Genomic DNA, 21862 nt, shown 5'->3' with positions numbered 1-21862 from the left:
GCTGGCTATGGAGGCAGCTTCGTAACCCTGAACCTGATAAGTACTTCATCTGTGGGTGTTTTACCTGAGATGAATATCCTAACGGCCTTATTACTGTTACTGTCTCAGTCTTCTTAAAAAGCACATCGGTTACAAGGATTCCCCCTTATTTTAATCTGTGAAGTCGTCTATAACTGCTCTCTAGCCATCCCTACACCAGCCGGCAAGGCATGTGCATCCGGCAGGTGTCTGAGGAAAGGTCTTCGATGCATACTATCACCACTGTCTATTTCTGGGGAAACTTATTCATCGTAACATCAATGGAGTACGCAGTTTCTGGGGGTGTAGTGTTTCACTGCCATTGTCATGTAGTTCCAGGAAGCATCTCGAGTAAACTCCCAGTTCAGAAGCACTACGGTTGCAAAACAACATTCTTAAAGTAGTTGCTGGAGGCTACAATCCCCAACTCCAGTTTCTGTGACAACAGCTTAATCAATGGGAGAAGGTTGAAATTGGAGACCTATTACAACATTAAAGTGTCATCTTGAGCAATACGCTGCCCACTGAAGCTTTGGGTACAGACAGCAAGAGTTGGGAACTGTGAATCTGAGATTTCGCCCAACAACCTCTTGGGTGTACCCGACTTAAAGCAGATGATGTAAGGGAGGGGAAATCAGGCAGGATAGAAGTTTAGGTTGTCTTAAGTGTGACTGATGTGACTGGATGGAAGGGCGGTATTCCTAAAAGCCACGCCCTTCAAATCTCTCCAAATGATGAGGTGTCTGTGTGTATAGATAATGCAGGGAACATATAGAATTATACATGGGTACTTCTCAATAATGGGGTGATTACTAACCAGGGTTTCCAAGTGACACTGCAGAGAAAAGAGAGCAAAGTTGGAGTTGTCCATTATCTCAGTCCTATTCCCACAAAGGAACATGAAACTTTATTGAGAGAAACCTATATACAACATCATGTGCCTGATCCTCTTCGTCTTCTCAGCTGATCCCATGGATAGTGGGTAGAGAAGTCATGCAGAAACTGGCCGTACTTTCCTTAGCCCCACACGTAGCTGAAATCTCATACATTCCCAGGGACCTACAGTCAATCCCCCAGTACCTTCTTCTGTTGATCTTTGCAAATCCCCCCTGCCCAAATATTAAAAAATATAACTGGTATATAGCCACCTCACCCACCACCCTCTCAGCCTTCTCTCCCTCTCCCCATCACAAGTGGTAAGCTGAGCCATACAGATAAACATAACATAAACATGCAATAAGACATTACATAAAACATAACATAAAATTAACATAACACAACACACATAACATAACACATCTGAACCCACGCTTTCTGCTCTTAGTTTTAGAGGGGAAAGCCAGAGGTGGGCGGACTGTGCCTCTATGAGAGTCAGAAACCATTGGAACTGCAAATTCATGTTTTCAATGGGTCTGGAGAAAAGTGGTTGTCAGATAAGGCGGCTTTTCTTAATTTCTGCTGGTGACTGGAGGTGGTAGACACGATCACTCACTTTTGAGTGCCAGGAATTATTGTTCACCAAACTTTGAACAATAGAAAGAATGGCAGAAAAGTGACCAAGAAGAGAGAAGAGAAACATAGTAGGCAGGGAGTGCAGGGTGGTGGAAGAAAGAGGCACGAGGTGGGATGAAGATTAGGCAGACTTTGGGTGCTTCTGAAAACCTTTGTCTCCAAATTCAGAGTGGGCCTTTGAAGGCTGCTGCACTTATTTCAGAATGAAGCAGTGTGAGGTAGTGAATTGGCAGTGCAAAAATGCCATCTGGATTCCCTGCATCATTGACTATATCAAGAGCTTCCAGAGATCCAGGAGAGGCAAGAGAAGGTGGCAAGAATGGAGGACAATCAGCAGCCATTGTGCTGCCTCCCCTGTGTCTGCGGAGACTTGGAGAAAGTGGTCAAACAGCGTCTACAACAGCACTGACTTTAAGTATGGTTTTTAGGTAGAACATAAGCGTATGGCCTCTTGTATACTGTAGGTGGAGCGTAAGTGTACGGCCTCTTGAATACTTTTAATATACTTATTTCTGTGGGCTTAAAGCCATTTGTTTATTTCAGTGTCATTTAAAAATCATGGATTGCTAGTGGTCAGTCATGCCTCTTTGTCCCTCCTTTTTCTCTTTGGGAGCAGGAACTAACTGCTGTATAATTAAACTTTGTCATGTTCAACTATTCTTTGGGGGACTTTTTTTTCTTGGTTTCCTGCTCCTGTGAGTCAATGTGCTTACAATGCTGAGCTCGGGGGCACTCTACACGCACCTAACTGCTTAGTCCACAGTGCCTAAATTGCATTCCCCCACACCATATTCTTGCTTGTCCCACCACTCAATCACCCTCCTCCCTCTGTCACTTGTTAACTCCTGTGTCACAGTAGCCTCTTGCCCCGTTATTTTTTTTTTTTTGCCTCGCTGGCTCGCGCTCCTGGTGGAATGTTTTTCTTCCTGTTCCTTGTTTTTGGGCATCTTGCTGTTTCTTTGTGATGTATGCAGGGTCTTTTTTTTTTTTTGCAGTTTTATGTAGCACAAACTTTGCACAAAGGTAGTGGAGCACTTTATTTTTTTGCAGTTTTATATAGCACAAACTCAATCCAAAGGTATTACAGCGCTTTACATGAGCACCGGTTATATTACACAAGAACATATTCATTTTTGGTAGCAAGGTGATTTGGCCAGAATCACAGGATGTTGAGCCAGTGCCGAGATTCAAACCGTGTTCCCCAGCTCCAAAGTCAGCAGTTCTGGCCTTACGTCACATCCTCTCCCCTAGGGTTCTTTGTTTGGTGCGTGTTGGGGCAGTCTGGGAATAACTAGTTTTTTTATATAGCGCTTAGTAATACAGGTTTTGCCATTTCATAGCGCTGCAAAGAAGGTGCCATTCTTAACAAAATCGCTATGATTCATTTGCATTGACCTTGCAGAGACGAAGAGGTAAAAAAGCTATGTCAAGATTGTAATCAAGAGACATTCTCGTTCTGTCAAGACCTCTGCAGTGGGTGCATTAAGCAACTGACTTGAGTAGCACTAGGTAATAGCAAGTGCTCTTGATTACCACTTGAGGGTCACCCACCAAAGTTAGGTCTAGGCAAGAAGATGGCGAAAGCTGTTGTCTCCAAAATGGTGCAATAGGAGTCGTGCCTCCAGACCCAAGCACTTCATGGCCTCAAGCTATATAGCAAAAAACATCTAGACTTTGGATGTAAATTAGGCCTCTTCAAATTGAGTTCAGTTAGTAGAGCAGCCATTTTCCTAACCATGTAGTGCAAAGAAGCTAACACAAGGGTGCCACAGTGAGAGAAGCAGTGTTTCATAGGACACAAAAGTGGGGAAAACTCCATCACTTCCTCCTACCAGAATTCACTGGTGCCATGGCTTTGATGCCAGTCCCCTCACAGCTACTGGGACCTTGCAGATGCTACTTCTGGAAGCGCTGACTAAAACAGCCCTCGAATAGCACTGCTTCCTGTTTGAAGAGGCCCCCACCTCGAATACCCCCCCCCCAGAGTCGCTGTAACAGGTGCAGAGCGCTTCCTCATCACCCTGTGGGGCTCCTGTGTGTAATGATCCATGCATCGCCTGTCACAGTCCAGTAAAGTTTAACCTGCTCTCCTCTCTTCCAATCCCAGGCTTCATGTAACCACTCTACTAAGTTCCCATGCACCATCTGATGTAATTGTAATTGTATTTTCTATAGCGCTTACTACCCCTGACCAGGTGTTGAAGCACTTTTCAGCGAGTAGCACGCTACTCCAAAACCCAAGAGGAATTAGTGGTGGATTAGTACAGGGGAAATATGAGAACACTATTAGTATTGGTATTAGTACTATCCACACACAAGGCGTCGCCTCCAAACGACTTGTCAGATCAGAGTCCTCCTGCAGAACCTGGTAACTGGGCCTGTAGTCACAGAACTGAAAAGTATATAATAATGGCAGCAAAACTCCATCGGCACTGATTGTGGGAATGGGACCAAGAAGCGAGGTCTGACCAGTAGTGACCGGGGAGGGGTCTGCTGAGGTTCTTTCAGCAAACGGAGAAAGGGCTTCAGTGATCGAAGGGGTTCAACCAAACACCAGGTCTGGATTTATTGCAAATTAAAAGCTACCTGCTTTTGGCCAGATGTACTCCAATGAGGGTACTTACATAGTTTTACAGAAAAATCCAAGGGTCCCCAGGGAAGCAGGGTATGTCTCTGTCTTCATACAAAGACAGCTTCTCACCAAACTCCATCTTCTGTCTGTTTGCTGGTGTAAAACAAACTTAGATACACAAAATGGCTTTACAGCAGTGGAAGTCAGATGAGAAAACAGCACGGGATAAAAAAACGGCGTGAAATGGTGCAGCACATGTACATCAAGAACTCACTGATCGTGTGCGACTCAAAGCCAACGTGGCCCAGGGGAATGGGCCAGAATAGAGCCAAGAATATTGAACTGGCAGCTTATAACAGCTTACTTCCAAAGGGATCTCTCTGAGCTAGTGGGCACCATTGAGCAGGTGCCACAAGCAGAAGAAAGGTCAAGGCAGTGACCTTCACACATGGCTCGTGAGCAAGGACTGCCAAAGCGTACGCTGACCAAGCACCATGGTTACAATTCATTGCAGCCGCAATCAGAAAGGGAAGAAGCAACCTAGAAAAACAAGCACTGGCTCAGTCAATAGGCCTCGTCTGTGCGAGATTTATTTGCTTAGTCAATGTTACAGCAACACAAGGAGAGGGGAGCAGCACTAACAGACAACGGGAGGAGTGGTGACTAATGGATGACAATATGAGGTGGGAAGGGGGAGAAATAATACCACAATCACATCAGAAACAGTGTACAGGCACTGTTCAAGTTGAATCAATCAGTGCTTGATCCGTCTCCAAAGTAAGGAACGGAAGTGACGCCTGGCCAGCGCTGGCCTGAGCTGTAAACTCTATGCACTATTTCTGAATGCCATGGTTACCAAGTGCATGGAAAATCAAGGTCAGGAAAAAACATCTTTCTGACCATATCAAGTGGCCCATTTCTCACTCCTGCTTCTACTGGTGTTCTTTTCAGTGCTTCACCATGTTTCCTGGGGTCTATAGGAATATATGTGTGTTTGTTTATAAGGGTACACCCCCAAGGACTACATCTCAAAGTCAATCCTAGGCAGTGACAGTAAAGGCTCCATGGACAGGAGATGTTTTAAACAGGAGAACTGTGGTTTAACCATCTGTGGCTACAGCTTGTACTTATGTAACCTAAATGTGTTGTTGTGACTGAAATCTTTTTTTGTATAAGACAGCAAAGAAAGACCAAAACTAGACACTATGACGAGTCCAGATTTGTTGCTGGCACAATATTGCTATGTAATTATAATGTGGCTCGCACAGGGCCTCGGTGGAAAGACACTAGACAATTGAAATACTATACATCAAGTGTTTTTTTACATAATTGCATCACACATTTTGCTCACATTACAAATATTTGAAATTTGGGGTCCTGGTATTTAAGTGAAGGTAGCCTAAATATGGGCTAAGGTAGCCCACAGGCCTAACGTGTTCTCAGCAAATATCTGTGGATTAAATGTTTGATTCCCCAAGGGGCTACCTTGGCCTTTTATCATCCAGAGTGATACCACCTGAGCCTTTGAATGATATATCACACCATCACTGCTTGGAAGAGACTGGCCGTCATTGAACTAACACGCTGAGCCCAGACCACCGCTATTCCCAGTTAGTGAGAACTTTTAGAACCCAGCTGAAGGGATGCCACAGCTTCAGATGACATCATATGGAAGGCAAAAGTGTGCAAAACAAACAGTGGGAAGATAATATATATATTTTATCTTGTGTTGGTCTCTTGGCCGTTTCATTGTTCTGGAGTCATGTGTTGTCATGGTTTTGTGTGTGATGCCATGTGGTTCCTCAGGATTTTGTATGTCAGCTGGAAACAGGAGAAGCTACTCGGGGAATGAGGTGATAAAATCACGCTGCTGGTAGGACAATGGCACATACATGACTGATCACCTACCCTCTGTACTGATTTACAAGGTAATAAATGCTTCAACACATGTTTTTGCCTGCCTGATGTGCTGTGCATCTGTCTTTTCTCCTCAGATCACCTGTTATTAGGGCCACTGGAATTATGAAGTGAATGGTGGGCAAAAGTATGTGGCAGAGGTGCCTGAATTATGTGGCTAGAAAGTACAAATTATGCTACTTAATGCTGCACATTCCTTGGCAACATTAGTTTGCTGTTTTGTCATTTAACAGACATTAATATGGTGTGAGCAAAGATTTCTCCTTATTAGTGTCAGTTTAACACAGGACCACAAGAGTCAGCCACTAAAAAGTGACCCGATGACCTCTGCAAAGGATCTGCCTCTCTGCAGAGTATGCCAGAGTCACCGAACTGCATCATTCCAGTGGTCCTTCCTCTTACTAACATGCACCAAGAAGAGACAGTACATGCTTAATGTGGGCTACATAAAGGATTATTATAATTGTATTATTATTGTTATTGCATTAGTTGTGTGAAGGGGTTATGAAGGGGTTATGAAGAGGAATACATCTTTACAACTACACAACATAAACATGATGCAGTCTAGGTTCCGGAGGAGTTAATATTTTCTCTAAAGTAATACATGATTATGATTATGACTTGTGAGGCAGTGAGAATTTGTGGCTGGCACAACATCTATTTATGCTTCACAGAATTGGACACATACTCTCTCAGCATCACTGCAACATTGATCTGTTTCAGAGAAGCGGTTCATGGCATCTTCAATACACACAAATATTCCTGTCATATGACCAGACTATTTCTGGACATTTTCTTTGACTTTGGGAGAGGTCAGACCTGAGTCATTGCATGAGGGGGACATGACTGTCTTAGCTTATTCTCATAATGTGTTCTTCGACTACACACTAGAAGTACACTAATGCTTTCTATTTATTTTATTTGGGGATGCACAAGTTTCCCTTCAGAGGGTATATGGTCTAACCAAGCCCTGTAGTGTAGGGAAGGTGCCTTATGGAGTCACCTACTGGTTATGTGAAATTATTGCCAATTTACCGTAAAAACCTATATGGGGACCATTGGCAGAGTTCCATTTTGCCTGAGGAGCTCAAAATTGCATCACTCCCTGGCCCAGCTGTTCCAACAGAATTTCCATTGAATGGCTGGGCCAAATTGATTTTTACATGGTTTGCCACAGCCTGTAATGGCACAGACAAGCTAAATACGATGGAGTGGAATGTGCCTCACCATGTATCAGAATACTGTATTCGATATTACAATTCACACAGAGCTGCTTGCCAGCTTGAACAGGTCTGTGGGATTTCTCATTTACAGCTGTGCCGCACAACCAAACTGTGTCAAAACCAGAAAGGGGACCAAACATCAGCGTGATATAACACAAGGCACCACAACTGTGTATCCAGTGCCACAACAGTGACGTGGACAGTGGCCACCCTTGGCTGGATCAATGTCCACATTCTGGTCTGCAGGTATATTTCGAATGCAAAGCTTTTCCCAGCACCTAATTGGGCAACATGCAATTTACTTGCCAAATGATCTCAGGGGAAGAAGGAAGTTAGGGTTATGTGCCCCATAGCACTAATTGTCAGGATCACAATCATTTGCATGTATAGGTTCAACTTACTTGTGTAAATGGCTTGATTTATAAAGGTGGAATATGAATTTGATCTTATACCTCAATTTACACACACACACATTATATCACCTGTATTATGTAACATTAGGTTGGACTAAATCTACTCTCATGGGTGTAGAGTCTGCATTCCACGATAGGGATGCCATAGAAAGTTTGTGCACACTGACAAATCTATGAATTGGTAACTACTCACAAACACTCTCAGCCTGGAAACGTTTAGAGACTTACTGTTGTTACAGACAGGAGTAAATCATTTCTCAGTAATAGAATGAGAGGAAACATCCCTAACATTTGTGGAGTTGTAGGAGATGTGGCTTCTCAACCGAGAAAAACATTTTCATGGTGAAAAATAGGGGGAAAAGGTAAATATCTCAGTAATCATTTTTTTTCTCATATGAAATTGTTTTCCATGAGCAGTTATGTATGTGTAGCAGCTTACGATTGTGAGTACTTCCGAAAAGTTGTGACTGTTGCAGGCTCCCAGGATTACTTCTGGAATTCTTTGAGAATTCAAAAATTAGAATCAAAAATCTCCCCCTTAATGTAGGCGTAAACTTAAGACTGTAGATGTCTTTGTGTGCTTCTGTACACAAAGTTAAGCCTAATTTGTTAGTTGTATGTCTTTGCATTCTGAAACAGTAATCTGCGGCTTGGGCTGCATAGCCTTGGCTGCTTCATAGCATCTTCAGGCTGGGTAACGTTTCACTTCATAATTCATATGGGCCTAAAGTACTTTCTTTTCAAATATTTTGAACACTGGATTTTTCTACTTGCTGGAAATGCTTGGTTTGGCTCTGTGTTGTCATTCTCCTTTCTCACAGGAGAGAGACGTCGGTGACCTCACAAGCTGATAGAGTGAGTGGCCTATTTATAGAACACAAGATGACACAGGAATCAGTGCACTGCTCAATTTTATGTTGCAGTTCTTGTGTGCTATATGTGTACCATAGGTATATGTTGAGGTAACTAGAACACTTTATTGGATGTCATTATAGAACACGCATGAAGTACTGGGAAGGCAGGATCCATGCCAGGCTTGCATCGCAGGCTTCCAGGTGTAAATAAGTTCCATGTAAATTATTTATACGTAATTTACCTTATGTGGGTAGCAAGAAACCCTGACATGGTTCTGTACCTACCTTGGATTGCCAAGAAAAACATACATCTAAATCCTTTTCATAGCCTGAAAAAATGCAAATGAACCAGCCCTGCAGGAGCCTCACTGGGCACCACTGGGCTAGGTGAAAAAAACACTATCGTCCAAACTCAGGCTTCCCTGTCTACTCTGAGTGGTCCAGATGGCAAGGTCAAGACTTAAAATTATGATAAATCTCACTTCAAAATGATCAGCCAGTGCACACATGTATGCACCAAAAAGGCACTGTCAAGGACCTGGAGATTCAGTTACACATCTGTTCTATAGAGTCCAGTCCTGAGCCGAGGGCTGTCATGAGACCATTAACCCTAGGCAGTGCTTTAAATAATATAGAGTACCAGTCCTTCTTTATTTCCATTTAAAACACCGACCCAAGGTCACAGATGTCTCACCTCTAGAACCTATCCTGTTGGCCCATCTACCACAGAAGCTTTATTTCACCAATCTGCACGCATTTGGAGCCTCCTGTTCAGTTAAACTGCCTCATCTGTTATTCTCCTTATATACAGTCAATGTTTTTAAAGGTTAGGCTGATATTGCCAATGCAGACAAATAATTCCTTTAAAAGTTTAACACACAGAAATATATGGCTGCCCCCTTTTCATTGCTCCTAACTCTTTTGACCCCCTCATTCTTTGGGTTAAATGCCACAAAGGTGCTTCTTTGTGGCTTGTTGGGTGCTATAAAAATGTAGGTAAACACAGTAAAAAGGGTTGCATCTCTAAAATATCACAGCCAGTCTATAGGAAGGAGACAAAAACAATCCCAAGGTAGCGGCCTTGTTGTTCCTCTCTCCTGCAGCGACAGGGCTGGGAGGGTTGCGGTGGCACCTGGCATACATCCACTACACTCCAAACCAAAACACATAGGTAAAAGGCATTGTCATTTACAACACCAATAGCTCCAACTCTCACAAATGTGAGACCTATTGCATTGCAAATGCGAGTTTACTGCTCGGTTACTGATGAAGTACATCCCATCCCTAAATACTTGAGTTCAGTTCTTTTAGCCTTAAATGAAAAATATTAGTCAGCCCTTCAGACAAATTTAGCTTGGAGAAAAGCTGCAAACAATCATTACCTGTCTTTGTCTGAAAGATACCAAAAATAACCATCCTGATATTGCCAGTAACAAATAATGTTTGTTTTTGCAAAGATTAGCACCATTCATTACTATGTAGATTGTTTAATGCTACAAGAGTAAGAGGCACCTCCCCCAGTAGATTTCACTTGGCTCCCAGACCTGTGGAGTTGGCCAAAGAATCTGCAGGGCAGGCAGAATGGACAGGAGTCTTAATAAACCAACATGTCAGTATGGAGGCTGTACTGACCTACAAAAGACCCTAGTAGAGTTATTTATAGGTGAGCTCCAATTAGTTTTAAGAACTGAAGGAGCACAACACTATCCTATCTACACATCTTTATATGTATAAATAGGTTAAGCAAGCACTAGAATCAAAATGAGAACATTAGCACAGGTAAATGAATTAAAAAAATTAGAATACAAAGAACACACCTAAACTCTTAAAAGCAGTCCAACAGAATCTCATGCCATTTTATGTCACTTTCAGAAACGGAGAGTGCAGCCCTTGCATCCATCCAAATCCGTGTCTGTGGGGCAGAAGAATCGTATCGTCCACCAGCAAGCTCCCGGGCACAGCATTTTGTAGAAGGCAAACATTTCTGAAAAGACCCCATTTGTTTCCCAAGATGCTCATGCGAACGAGATCTGAGTAGTGCGGATATATAGACCACGGTATTAGAAATGCAAATTCTGTTTTCCAAATCATCACATATATATTATTGCTAAACAAAATCATTAGTAGCGGTATATAAATTAAACAAGCACGATAATATCATACTATACCTGCACGAAAAATATCATGAACCTGCAATAAAACCATATTATGTTACCTTTCCAAAGGTCATAGGTCACAATACCAGGTCTAAAATGGACGCATGTGACATGGCCTGTATCCCATAAAACAAGGATATAACAGTTCATTCATTTTGCCTTGAATGTAGCTCAAGGATATCTTCCATAACCATTAGGCCCTAACACACAGTACTAAGGCAGAGTTTGGATAAAGGATGTATGATTCTTGCAGAACTCCCTTGACAGGCAAATGACATTTCACCTTGTCTAGGACACCCTGGCCTTTACCTCGTCTACCCCAGTGGGACCTGAACATAGTCTCAGTCTCTCTATTGGCTCACACGTACTCATCACTGCATATCCACAATTTCAACTTTTGTCTTCGTTTTTCATCAAAGCACATGATACAGTAGAAGTAAAATGGGACTAAGTGAAGGCAGAATGGAGCGATAAAGAAGAGTAATCTTACTTTGAGTGTGTCTCATTTGAAGTTTTATGAACAGTTCATTAACAAGTGTACAGAGGAAGACTGGAATTGCCAGCTTTCTCCATTGTACATTCAACTTCCTATAGGAAGGCTCCAGATGTGGCCTCAGTAGCAGAAGCTGGCTGAAGACTGCCACCAATTCACTAAGCTAAGTGTCCGAGTGTGCCCTTGTTATCAACAAATCCCAAAGCACCGATGCCCAAATGCTATTCCAGAGTATTTAACTGGACTCGGATAGCAACGAATCCGAGTTTCCAGTTGACATAATTTTAGGAAGCAGCCTAAATTTGCGGCACGAAAATGTAAATTTGTGACAACAGCTGAAGATCTTAAAAAAAATGGTTGTGTTTGATAATTAGGAAGTTCATGTGAATAAATGATAAGAATGTTTTTCCAAATGAGAAGCACGTGCCAGAGAATTCTATTATAGTTGTATGTCAGACTGATGTTTGGTTGGGTACAGTGAGGGGAGAACATGGCATCCGGCTAGCCGAGGGCCGCAGGAGTGCTTAGCAGTGGAGGAGGGGCATTGTTCTTTTATCCACCTCCCCTGCCCCACTCACAATACTCTCCTCTTTTGCAGGAACAGGAGCGCAGCTCTGTTTGTGCCGACATGGCATAGTGCAGCAACACAGTAGGCACAGTTGGGGGAGATTGCAAGTCGGAGCGCTAGTCGAGGGCCGCTTTCAAGCTCCATAGAGGGCGGAGAGCTGCTGTGAGGATTCCCGTCTAGGGAGGGGAGGCAGAGGCAACACCAGTAACTACAGAGCAGTGTGCAGGAATGAGGAAGAGGTTGCAGTAGGTGAAGTTCAGGGCACTGAGCAGACAGTGGTCATGGCGCCTGAAGACTCAACAGCCCCTGCTAAGGAGAGAGGCACAAATACAGGGGTAAGGAGATGAGGGGCCAAGGGGCTTTCGGGGGCTAGGACTAGCAAGGACCTTCTCGCGATTTGAAGGAGAGTGAGGCTGAAACTGCAGTTGTGACTCAGCAGAGTAGGAGGTCTAGATAAGTGCTAAGAAGCGCTTGTAAAGATCCCAGTAAGGTAAGCTCTCAAGCCCCTGAGCCATGACTACCACAAGGTAAATCAGTGGCAGAGAGCTCAGAATGGCTAGGTAGCATGTCAAGTCAACACTTGTGCCCTCATTATGACTTCGGCAGTCAAAACAGTTGACCGCTGAAGTCACGCCGGCAAGGAAACCACCATATTCTGACTCCTGGCAGCGCTCTGCTATAAATTGGGAGGAGAACCGCCAGCAGCAATACTGGTGGTCGGCGGTGATGGGACGGTGCCGGCAGAGCAGACCCCATGGACCCCATTCCCTCCTGGACAACCACAGCGAGCAGGTAAGGTGACTGTCTGACAAGGGGGGTGGGGGGAGAGAGGGGTGTTGAGTGTTGTGTGCATGAATGAGGGGTGTGAGTGTGTGTGAATGAAGAGGAGGGTGTTTGTGTGCATGTCTGTACATGTAGCTGTGTGAATGTGTGTCAGCAGGAGGGTGGGGGGTGTTGTGGATGCATGTGTGTATGTGTGTGCTTGGATGTGTGTGTGGTGTGCATGCATCGATGGGGGTGGGGCATATGTACAGGGTTCGGGGGAGGGTGGTGTCTATGGGATTCAGGGGTGAGAGGGGGGCCGTGGCTGTTTCGGGGGTGGGGTAGTCACATAATGGCGACAGGAATGTTAATTCCTGTCGCCAGTATCCTTTCTGCCAGGGATTTCCTGGTGGGGTTGCTGCCAGAAAATCCCAGGCAGAAAGGAGACTCATAATACCGTCAGCGGTATAAGGTGGACCGCCGGGCGGAAGATGGTACACCTTCAGCCCGACGTCCCACCACCCTAGTACAGGTTGGTGAACTGGCTGCTTTGCCGCCCATTCACCATAGAGTAGGAAGAGGCATAAGAACAAGCAAATCGGTCCGTAGAAGCTATGATCTGTTTATCTATAGAAATCAGGAATAGATCTTAAGTCTCTGAATTGAACCAAAAGGAGGTTCCAGGAATGTGTGAGAATTTTGGATGATTTGACAGGCAGGATGGCTAGCTTGGAAGGAGCAATTAGTGAGTTAAAAACTGTAGTTGAGACCAATAAGGAAGACATTTGCATCTTGAAAGCAAATGAAGAGGGGTACCAGGAAAAGCTTGAGGCTTTGGAAAATAATCAAAGGAGGAACAATTTGAGGATCTTAAATGAACCAGAAGGATTAGAGTGAGATGACTTGAATGCTTTTCTTGTAAGATTGATTAAGGCAGGGGACCAAATCCACCGGGACTCCTTTATAAAGATCTCTAACAGGAGTAAACTGAGAAACATCTTAGAGATTTTTCAGACCTACACTATTAAGCAACATATTCTTTTGAGTTCACTGAAGCACAAAATGCTGAATGTAGATGGGGTTACCTTTGAAATAAGATCAGATGCGTCTCGGATCACCCTCAGCAGGCAGTGGAGCTGGGGAAGAGGATAGATCCACTAAGGAAACTGGGTGCCATGGTCCAGTTGAAATTCTCTGCTACTCTCAGAGTTATGCACAACAATAAGATGTATAATTTCAGAGTGTATAAGGAGGTTAACTAAGGATATTAATAGCACTGACCAAGAGTAATGGCATAGGGGAAATTAATTGAAATTAGACATTCTCCACTTTTGCCTTTCTTTTGTCTCCATAACTTTATAGTTCCTTTTCCACTATGTTTTGAAGTTTTATTTGGGCTTTCACGTTTTATTTTTGGAATTGTTAACCCTCCCCCCCCCCCCCCCCACCCAAAGGCTTTAGACCATGAGGAAAACAGGGAGAGCTCTCCAAGGGTGGGGTGATTGTGGGGGTGGGGATAGAGGTAAGGGCACTGGGTGGGGATCATTTTGGAAAAAACATGAAAAAATGTCCTCAGACAATCACAGGTATTTTAGAAGCCTCTTTTGACATTAGACATCAAGAGTGCAGGGAAAACATATTTTATCTTGTAATATAAATGGGCTATGGGTAAAAGGTAGGTGGGAGAGACTGCTCCAATATTTAAGGGACTCCCCGGCCCATGTCATTATCTTGCAGGAGACACACCTGACTGAGTTAGAGTGTACTGATCTTTTTTTAATCTAAAAATTGGGTACAACAAAGGTTTGTATGAGTCAAAACGTCGGTACGAAAGGCGGTGCTATTTTGATCAAGAAACGTCTGAAATTGGCTATGTGATGTATGGCGAGAGAGGGCGACACAAAGTCGAGGGTGCACCTATAACAACAAACAATATGGTCGTCAGTCAAGAATCGACTACCTCTTGGTCAATAAGAGAATAAGGGAGCAGGTTCAAGATAACCAACATACAGGGGCCCACTTGTCAGACCACTCTACAATCTGTCTTGACTTTAAACCAGCTAGTAAGGTTGAGCAGTGGGGCAGACGTACAATCGCAGCTCTTTCTAGGTGAGGAAACTTTAAAGATACTTTGATTGCAAACAGAGGAGCTTATTAGCATTAATTTAGACTAAACATCCTTGGGTATGGGATTTCTTTAAGGCTTTTTTGAGGGGCAGACTCACCAATTTAGTCTTCTTCAAGTGAAAGGCCTATAAAAAGGAGATCAATGAGTTGGAGTTTAAATTTTGGGAGGTTGAGGGGAAATTGTCTGCTCTCTTTTCTTGTGCTCTTAGCATACATCTTTTTCTTCAATTAAAAAGACTTTTAAAAAAAGAAAAGAAAAGATGGAAAGCCAGTAAATTAGGTCACTTTGAGTATGGAGAAAAATGCGGGAAGTTATTAGCCTAGAAGATAAAATCAGATCTGGCAAAGAATTCTATCAATGAAATAAGACTGGGGCCAATATAAGGAGTAGGGAGAACATTGAAAATGCCTTCTGTCTGTTTTTCAAAGATCTTTACTGTGAAAATCTAGTGGTTACTGAGGTGAGGATGAGGAGTTGGGTTAATAAGGGTGATCTAGACAGGATTAAAGAGGAATAGAACATTTTTCTCAACAGCCATAATGAACGGTCTGAGGTCAAATGGGCAATTAAGACTAGTAAACCAGGCAAGGCAGCAGGTCCATATGGCCTTCTTCTTGAATAATAAGGGGCATTGGGAGAAAGCATACTGCCAGTTATGACTAGGCTATTTGGGGAGATCTTTGAGACAAAGATTCAGCTACTCCTGTCCTGAAATTAAGCATGGAAGCCATGGAAGTGTCTGAGGAGTTGCGAGTCATATAGGCCAATCTCATTCTTATTTGCGACTATAACATTTTTGCAAAGGTTTTGTCCGAAAGGTTGAACTGTGGGATTGGGGATCTCCTGCATGATGATCAAAAGGGTTTTTCTTAAGGTGAGTGTCCTGCACTAGTTGACTTGTAGTTTGATTGGCTCAACAGATCTGGCTACGGCTTACAAGGCACTTCTAGCTGTGGTAATGCTGGATGCTGCAAAAACATTTGACAGAGTGAATTGGACTTACCTACAAACCATGCTTAAGCTCTTTAATTTGAGGGAGAATTTTTGCAGGATGATACATTTGATTTACCAGAACTCAAGTGCTAGAGTTTTCATAAATGGGAGTATGACTTAGCACTGGAATAATGAGGGGAACAAGGCAGGGCTGTCCATTATCATCCCTATTGTTTAATTTGTATATTGAACCATTAGTGTGTAAAATTAGAAAAGAGAAATGCATTCCCCCCTTTCGCCATAATGGTTGGCAAAAGAAGGTCGCTCTATTTGCAGACGATCTCAGGGTGAACATTTAAGATCTGCAGGGTACATTACCAATTCTCGAGAGGTTGACCACAGAGTTTGGACAGGTGGCAGGGTATTCTGTTAACAACTCCAAGATGGAAATTATGGTCTGGAATATACCGAGGGGTAATGGGTTAAACAAAGAGAAATAAGATATCTGGGTGTAAAGATTACACAGGACATCAGGAAACTTCCAGAAGTTAATTTGTTCAAAACTACAATGGAGTCATGTATGCTGATGGTGAGTTGGATACATCTGTCGCCATATAAGTAGCTTCCTTTAAATTGGTAAAAATGTGCATATTACCTAAATTTATGTTTATCTTTAATGCAATCCCCCTGATGTTCAAGAAGGAGTGGCTAGATAAGCTACAGGGTAAGATAAACGGTTTCATCTTAGCCTCAAAGGAGGTGCGTATTGCTTGAAAAGCTGCAAAGGAAAAGAGAAACAGGGAGTTTAGCACTTACAGATTTCCCGGACTATGCACGGGCTTCCCTACTAAAAAATGGGAAAATGCTGTTGATTAACCCGGACACCTCAGAGGAAGGAAGCTCGTTTGAGGTTATGCTAAAAGATGCCCAGGGTGGCGACTCTTGCTTCCTGTACAAATTTGGTGATCTCAATTTCTATAAGAAGGTGAGGCTTAAGGTGCTGCAAGATTTGGAAGAGCTTTGGTATTGCACCAGGAAGGTTGCTAGTCTTCCCTACTGTAGTAGATATGCACCTATTTGGGATTCCCCAGACTCCCCAGATTGGGCCGAGGACAAACTGACATTCCCCATTAGAGAGGGGGGATTCCATGAACGAGGCCAACTATTTAAAAATGGCATGCTGTTACCATTTGACGAGCTTTGGGAAGTGGCAGAAAGTAAAATATCAAAGTTTAAGTATCTCCAAGTAAAAAGCTGGTCCTAGTGCTTTGGCACTGGGATAGGTATCTCGAATGAGCTGAAGAAGGAGGTTTTGAGATGGTATTGGTTGCTGGTGGATCTAGCAGACGGAGACTTCTCACTGCCGGAGGAGCTGTGGGAAAATACTTGCCGGCAATGCTGTTAAGAGATATATGGCAAGTATCTATTCATCTTTCATACAGAACTGTCAAGCCTGTTTGTTTAATGGGAAACCATCTCTTTTCCCTCCCACATTGCTTATTGGACTTCTGACAGACTATTGAAGATGGAGAAAGGCAAAGTGGTGAATTGCACGAAGTGTGGGCTTGGGAAAGCAAATGATATCCATCTGTTTGTGGAATGCCCTGGTATTCATAGCTTTTGGGAATATGTGTTCAATGCTGTATGTGATATTCGTATTGTAAAGATTCAGGTAAGCCTTTCCCTTTTTAGGTCGAGCGCGCAAGCGCTTTGACCTGTTATAAGCATTGTGGGCTTTTAACAACGCCCACCTCATGCCCATCACTTTCATTCGTTCGTGGGCTTGCCTTTCAAAAATCACATGATGTAATTAGTAAATGCTTTATCTTTGTCCCACCTTCTGGCGGTTTGGTTACAGCCGTGGACACCGGCCCTGTTACAGGGATAATTGCACGATTGCTGATATACTTCAGCGTGGGCGTGTTACTTTTTAGGGTCGAGTCTGCGTCGCATGCGCTTGCGTTTCGCTAAGCGAGACGCTATACGAATTAAAAAGGGCTCAGAGCCCTGTCCACGTCACGTCAGTGTCTTTCATTGGCTAGTGGGCTTGCCTGTTAGAATCTGCTTGATTTCATTAGTGGATGGCCTGCATACGTCATGCCTTTTCCGGTGGATAGCCCTCCTCGAGCGCATAGACCAAGTACAGAAAACATGCGAGGCTCGCTGTTTTCCGTCTGGCTCCTGGACTACTTTTTCTCTATTTTCCTAGCAAGATCTTGCTTGGCAGAAGTCGAGCGCTTTACATAACATCGACCCTGTTACACAGTTAATTGCACTTTTTCCAATTACGTACATAAATGCACTTTTGCCGATAGGTTTCATTACGAGTGAAAAGTCAGGTTAGGAGTTTACAACGCTATCAGCTCTAACACGAGCAAACGCGAGACCCATTGCATTGCAAATGCTTGTTTCTTTTGTCTGCGCTTCCTAACTACTATGGCGCTCAGAGAGCAAACTCGATCTGTGGTATTGTTTTTACATTATGTGCACTCTAATCTGCTTAGTACATGTTCCTTACAGCAGGCATATTAACCCTGTGCGCTACCTTATGATGACTCCAGCTTCAACTAGACAAAAGTATGTTCTCTCTCCAGAAAGAACACAAATCACCAAAGTTGTTTTGACATTTTTTTACATTACATGCACTTTGTGATTTGCCTAGTACACGTTCTTTGCAGCAGACACATTAACCCTGTGTGCTACCTTCTGATGACTCCAAGCTTCCACTAGACAAAAGTACATTCTCTTGGCTGCCTTGGCGCTCACAGCGCGAACTTGATGGGCGGTATCGTTTTCACATTATATGCACTCTGATCTGCTTAGTACACATTCTTTGCAGCAGTCATATTAACCATGTGTGCTACCTTATGATGACTCCAAGCTTCTACTAGACAAAAGCACACTCTATTGGCTGCCATGGCGCTCACAGCGCGAACTCGATCGGCGGTATCATATTTACATTATATGGACTCTGTTCTGCTTAGTGCACGTTCTTTGCAACAGGCAAATTAACCGTGTGCGCTACCTTATGACTCCAAGCTTCCACTAGACAAAAGTACTTTCTCTCTCTAGAAAGAACATAAATTTAGTTATTTTGACATATTTACATTACATGCACTTTGCGATTTGTACATGTTGTTTACAGCAGTCATATTAACCCTGTGTGTTACCTTATGATGACTCCAAGCTTCCACTAGACAAAAGTACATTTTTCCTGGCTGCCATTGCGCTCAGAGCACGAACTCGATCAACAGTATTGTTTTTACATTATATGCACTCTGTTCTGCTTAGTACACATTCTTTGCAAAAGGCATAATAACCTTGTGCACTACCTTATGATGACTCCAAGCTTCCATTAGACAAAAGTACATTCTCTCATCCAGAAAGAACATAAATCGCCAAAGTTATTTTGACAATTTTTCATTACATGCACTTTTTGATTTGCCTAGTACACTTCCTATGCAACAGGCACATTAAACCTGAGCGCTACCTTATGATGACTCCAAGCTTCCACTAAACAAAAGAAGGTTCTCTTGGCTGCCGTGGCGCTCACAGCGCAAACTTGATCAGTGGTATCTTTTTTTCATTATGTGCACACTGGTCTGCTTAGTACACGTTGTTTGCAGCAGGCATATTAACTCTGTGCACTACCTTATGATGACTCCAAGTTTTCACTAGACACAATTACGTTCTCTCTCAAGGAAGAACATAAATCACCAGTTATTTTGAAATTTCTACATTATATGCACTTTGTGATATGCCTAGCACACGTTCTTTGCAGCAGACACATTAAACCTCTGTGCTACCTTATAATGAGTCCAAACTTCCACTAGAAAAAAGTACGTTCTCTCTACAAAAAGAACATTAATCTCCAGAGTTATTTTGACATTTTTACATTATATGCACTCTGATCTACTTAGCACACATTCTTTGCAGCACACATATTCATCCTGGGACTTGTAGTTTTATTTTTATAACGTGATACAACCAGGAAACCAGCACTTGGAATAGTATTTGTAGAGTTGTTCAGCTCCCTAGTTCGATGAGTGATTCACTCATTTAGTTTATGTTTCAGCTTTGCATTCTGGGACTTGTTGTTTTTTTTTTTATATAACGTGATACAAGCTACTAATACAAAGCAAAAACCTGACTATATGAACTACACAGGTTTGAGTCTGTGAATCTTAAGCTGTGTGCCTGTGGTTATAAAACTAACCTCGCGGAGAGTTTACAGTTGATTATGCTGTACCATGGTCAATATTTTATAACTAATATTTCAGTTCAAGGCTGACTGAGGATCATTAATATCATGTGAGGTGGCTCTCCTAAAGCGAGTGAAAAATCATGGGCGTTTTGTTTGACTTCCCAGACTGCAGAAAAGGGACAGTGATCCAATAAGCATTCATTCTTGGACTACAATTATTTATTCATTGCCCAGTGGGCAAGGTCGCCTGAACCAACTGCCAAGTAAATATGTTTTGCACCTGGAAGTAGTTTGTATTTTAAGGGCCTTGCTTAGAAGATATTCCAGTAGGTCTACTAGCACTTTAGATATATGCAGGGCCAGTAGAATTATGTAGCAGAAAGGACCAAAATATAAGGCAGGGTTGACCATTTAATGTGGCAAAAAAGTCCAGTTATGCATTTACAATGCCAACAGCTACAACTCAAGTAAATGCATCACGTATTGCATTGCAAATGCTTGTTATCTTTGGGGCCCCAAAGGGCAAGGTTGAATGGAATAAAGACAGAGCAGCAAAATTGCTTTTTTATATGATCCTTCTGGCTCGGATGGAAATCTGTAGGAAGTGGCTCAGTTGTCTCCTACCAATATACACTTACTGGCTCGATTACTTATAATTTAAAAATTGGTGCAATTGATTTGGAAGGTAGAAGATATACGTTTTGGCTGCCGCTAGTGAAGTGGCTAGAGAGAAAGGGTAATGGAAAAGGGAAGAACCATACGAGCTCTAGGAGTTAGTGTATAGTCTTGTGATTACACCTATTTGCTGCTATGGCACTTTAATAGCGGGCCGAAAGGCTATGGTGCACTGAAGAATCAGCAACACATCCCAGCCCTCAGTTTCCCTCTCAGGTAAGGGTGCAAACAGAAAAAGATCTTCGAGGTCTAACCTGAGGTAAATTATGACAAAATAAAAAAAAATCTGTGATTGTTAATATTATCCAACAATCTCATAGGCAAAATATCATCTACACAAATATCGTCAACTTAAGTATTTACACTTAAGCATAGATTTGTCATTTTCAACTCCGTAGCTGTGTAGCTTAGCGAGATATATATTGTCAATGTACCGCTATCTGGAGAGAAGTAAAATAAATCTATATCTACTGATATATTTTAGCTTGACGATATTTGGTAGTCGGTGTTTTGGTTGTGACATTCTTCCAGGATAATAATAAATCCAGGATATTCTTTTGCCATACAGATATATCCGAAATGACTTTCAGTGCATGTTTAGAAAAGTGGATTTGGCATTTCGGAATGGCCATTAACATTGAGACACTACTATGAAGATGTGTGCCTGTTCTTCCATACATTTAACAACTGGTCCCCATTAATCTTCGGTCTGCTTCAGTGCACACCCTCCTGAAGTCTGTCCGAGGGAATTGGTTAAGGGATAAAGGGTCTGACAGTGTGTGACCACAGAAAATGTTGGCCCTCGGTTTTTTTTACTCTTCCAAGACTTTGCGCCAGATATCATTTTCAGTAGTTTCTCAAAATAACCTTTCCTTGTTCCTGGATAAGGTCAGTGTACACTGGTGACCTAATTTGGGAGGCTTGACGCAAATGTACACTTTCCCAGATTCATTCTAGGGAGCTGTCACTTGCCACTGTAACTTGAAAACCTCTACAGTTACCCAGGTTGATATACAGGACAGTGTATTAAGGACTTCTCTTGCTCTCTGACAACTTAAGTAAAAGCAAAGATGCAAAAAAAATACCCCAATGTTCTTATGACAGTCGAGCAGAAATACTTAAGGCCACAAGCCCAGGACTATAATAATGTAATTTCACAGCGACAGACATGTTCGTTGTTTTATAACCGGATAGTAAAAAAATATTATTAGGCTTACAGTGTAAAAAGCTGCCTTAAGTCACAGGGAAAAGTAAATCGCAGTTCAATTTTAAGTGTACTTTACAGACAGACTTGGATATATCTTTTGCTTTTGTACTGCGAGTTCGATTTTCTTTGCAGTCAACTTTAAGACGTTCTTGCTATTGCATTTGGAATTTTGAACACAGGGATAGGTCAGCATCTTGTTTACCGTTACTGCAAAGAAGAGACAGTCC

At 42.7% G+C, this 21862-nt stretch overlaps 1 protein-coding gene across 4 annotated transcripts in view; it reads right to left on the bottom strand.

The window, feature by feature from the left end:
- Window positions 1-21862, bottom strand: part of FGD4 (FYVE, RhoGEF and PH domain containing 4) — a 514720-nt gene that overhangs the window by 242923 nt on the left and 249935 nt on the right. The window lies entirely within an intron of this gene.

This window comes from Pleurodeles waltl, chromosome 4_1 (assembly GCF_031143425.1).
Source record: "Pleurodeles waltl isolate 20211129_DDA chromosome 4_1, aPleWal1.hap1.20221129, whole genome shotgun sequence".
NCBI lineage: Eukaryota > Metazoa > Chordata > Amphibia > Caudata > Salamandridae > Pleurodeles > Pleurodeles waltl.
This window is presented reverse-complemented; position numbering and strand designations above follow the sequence as displayed.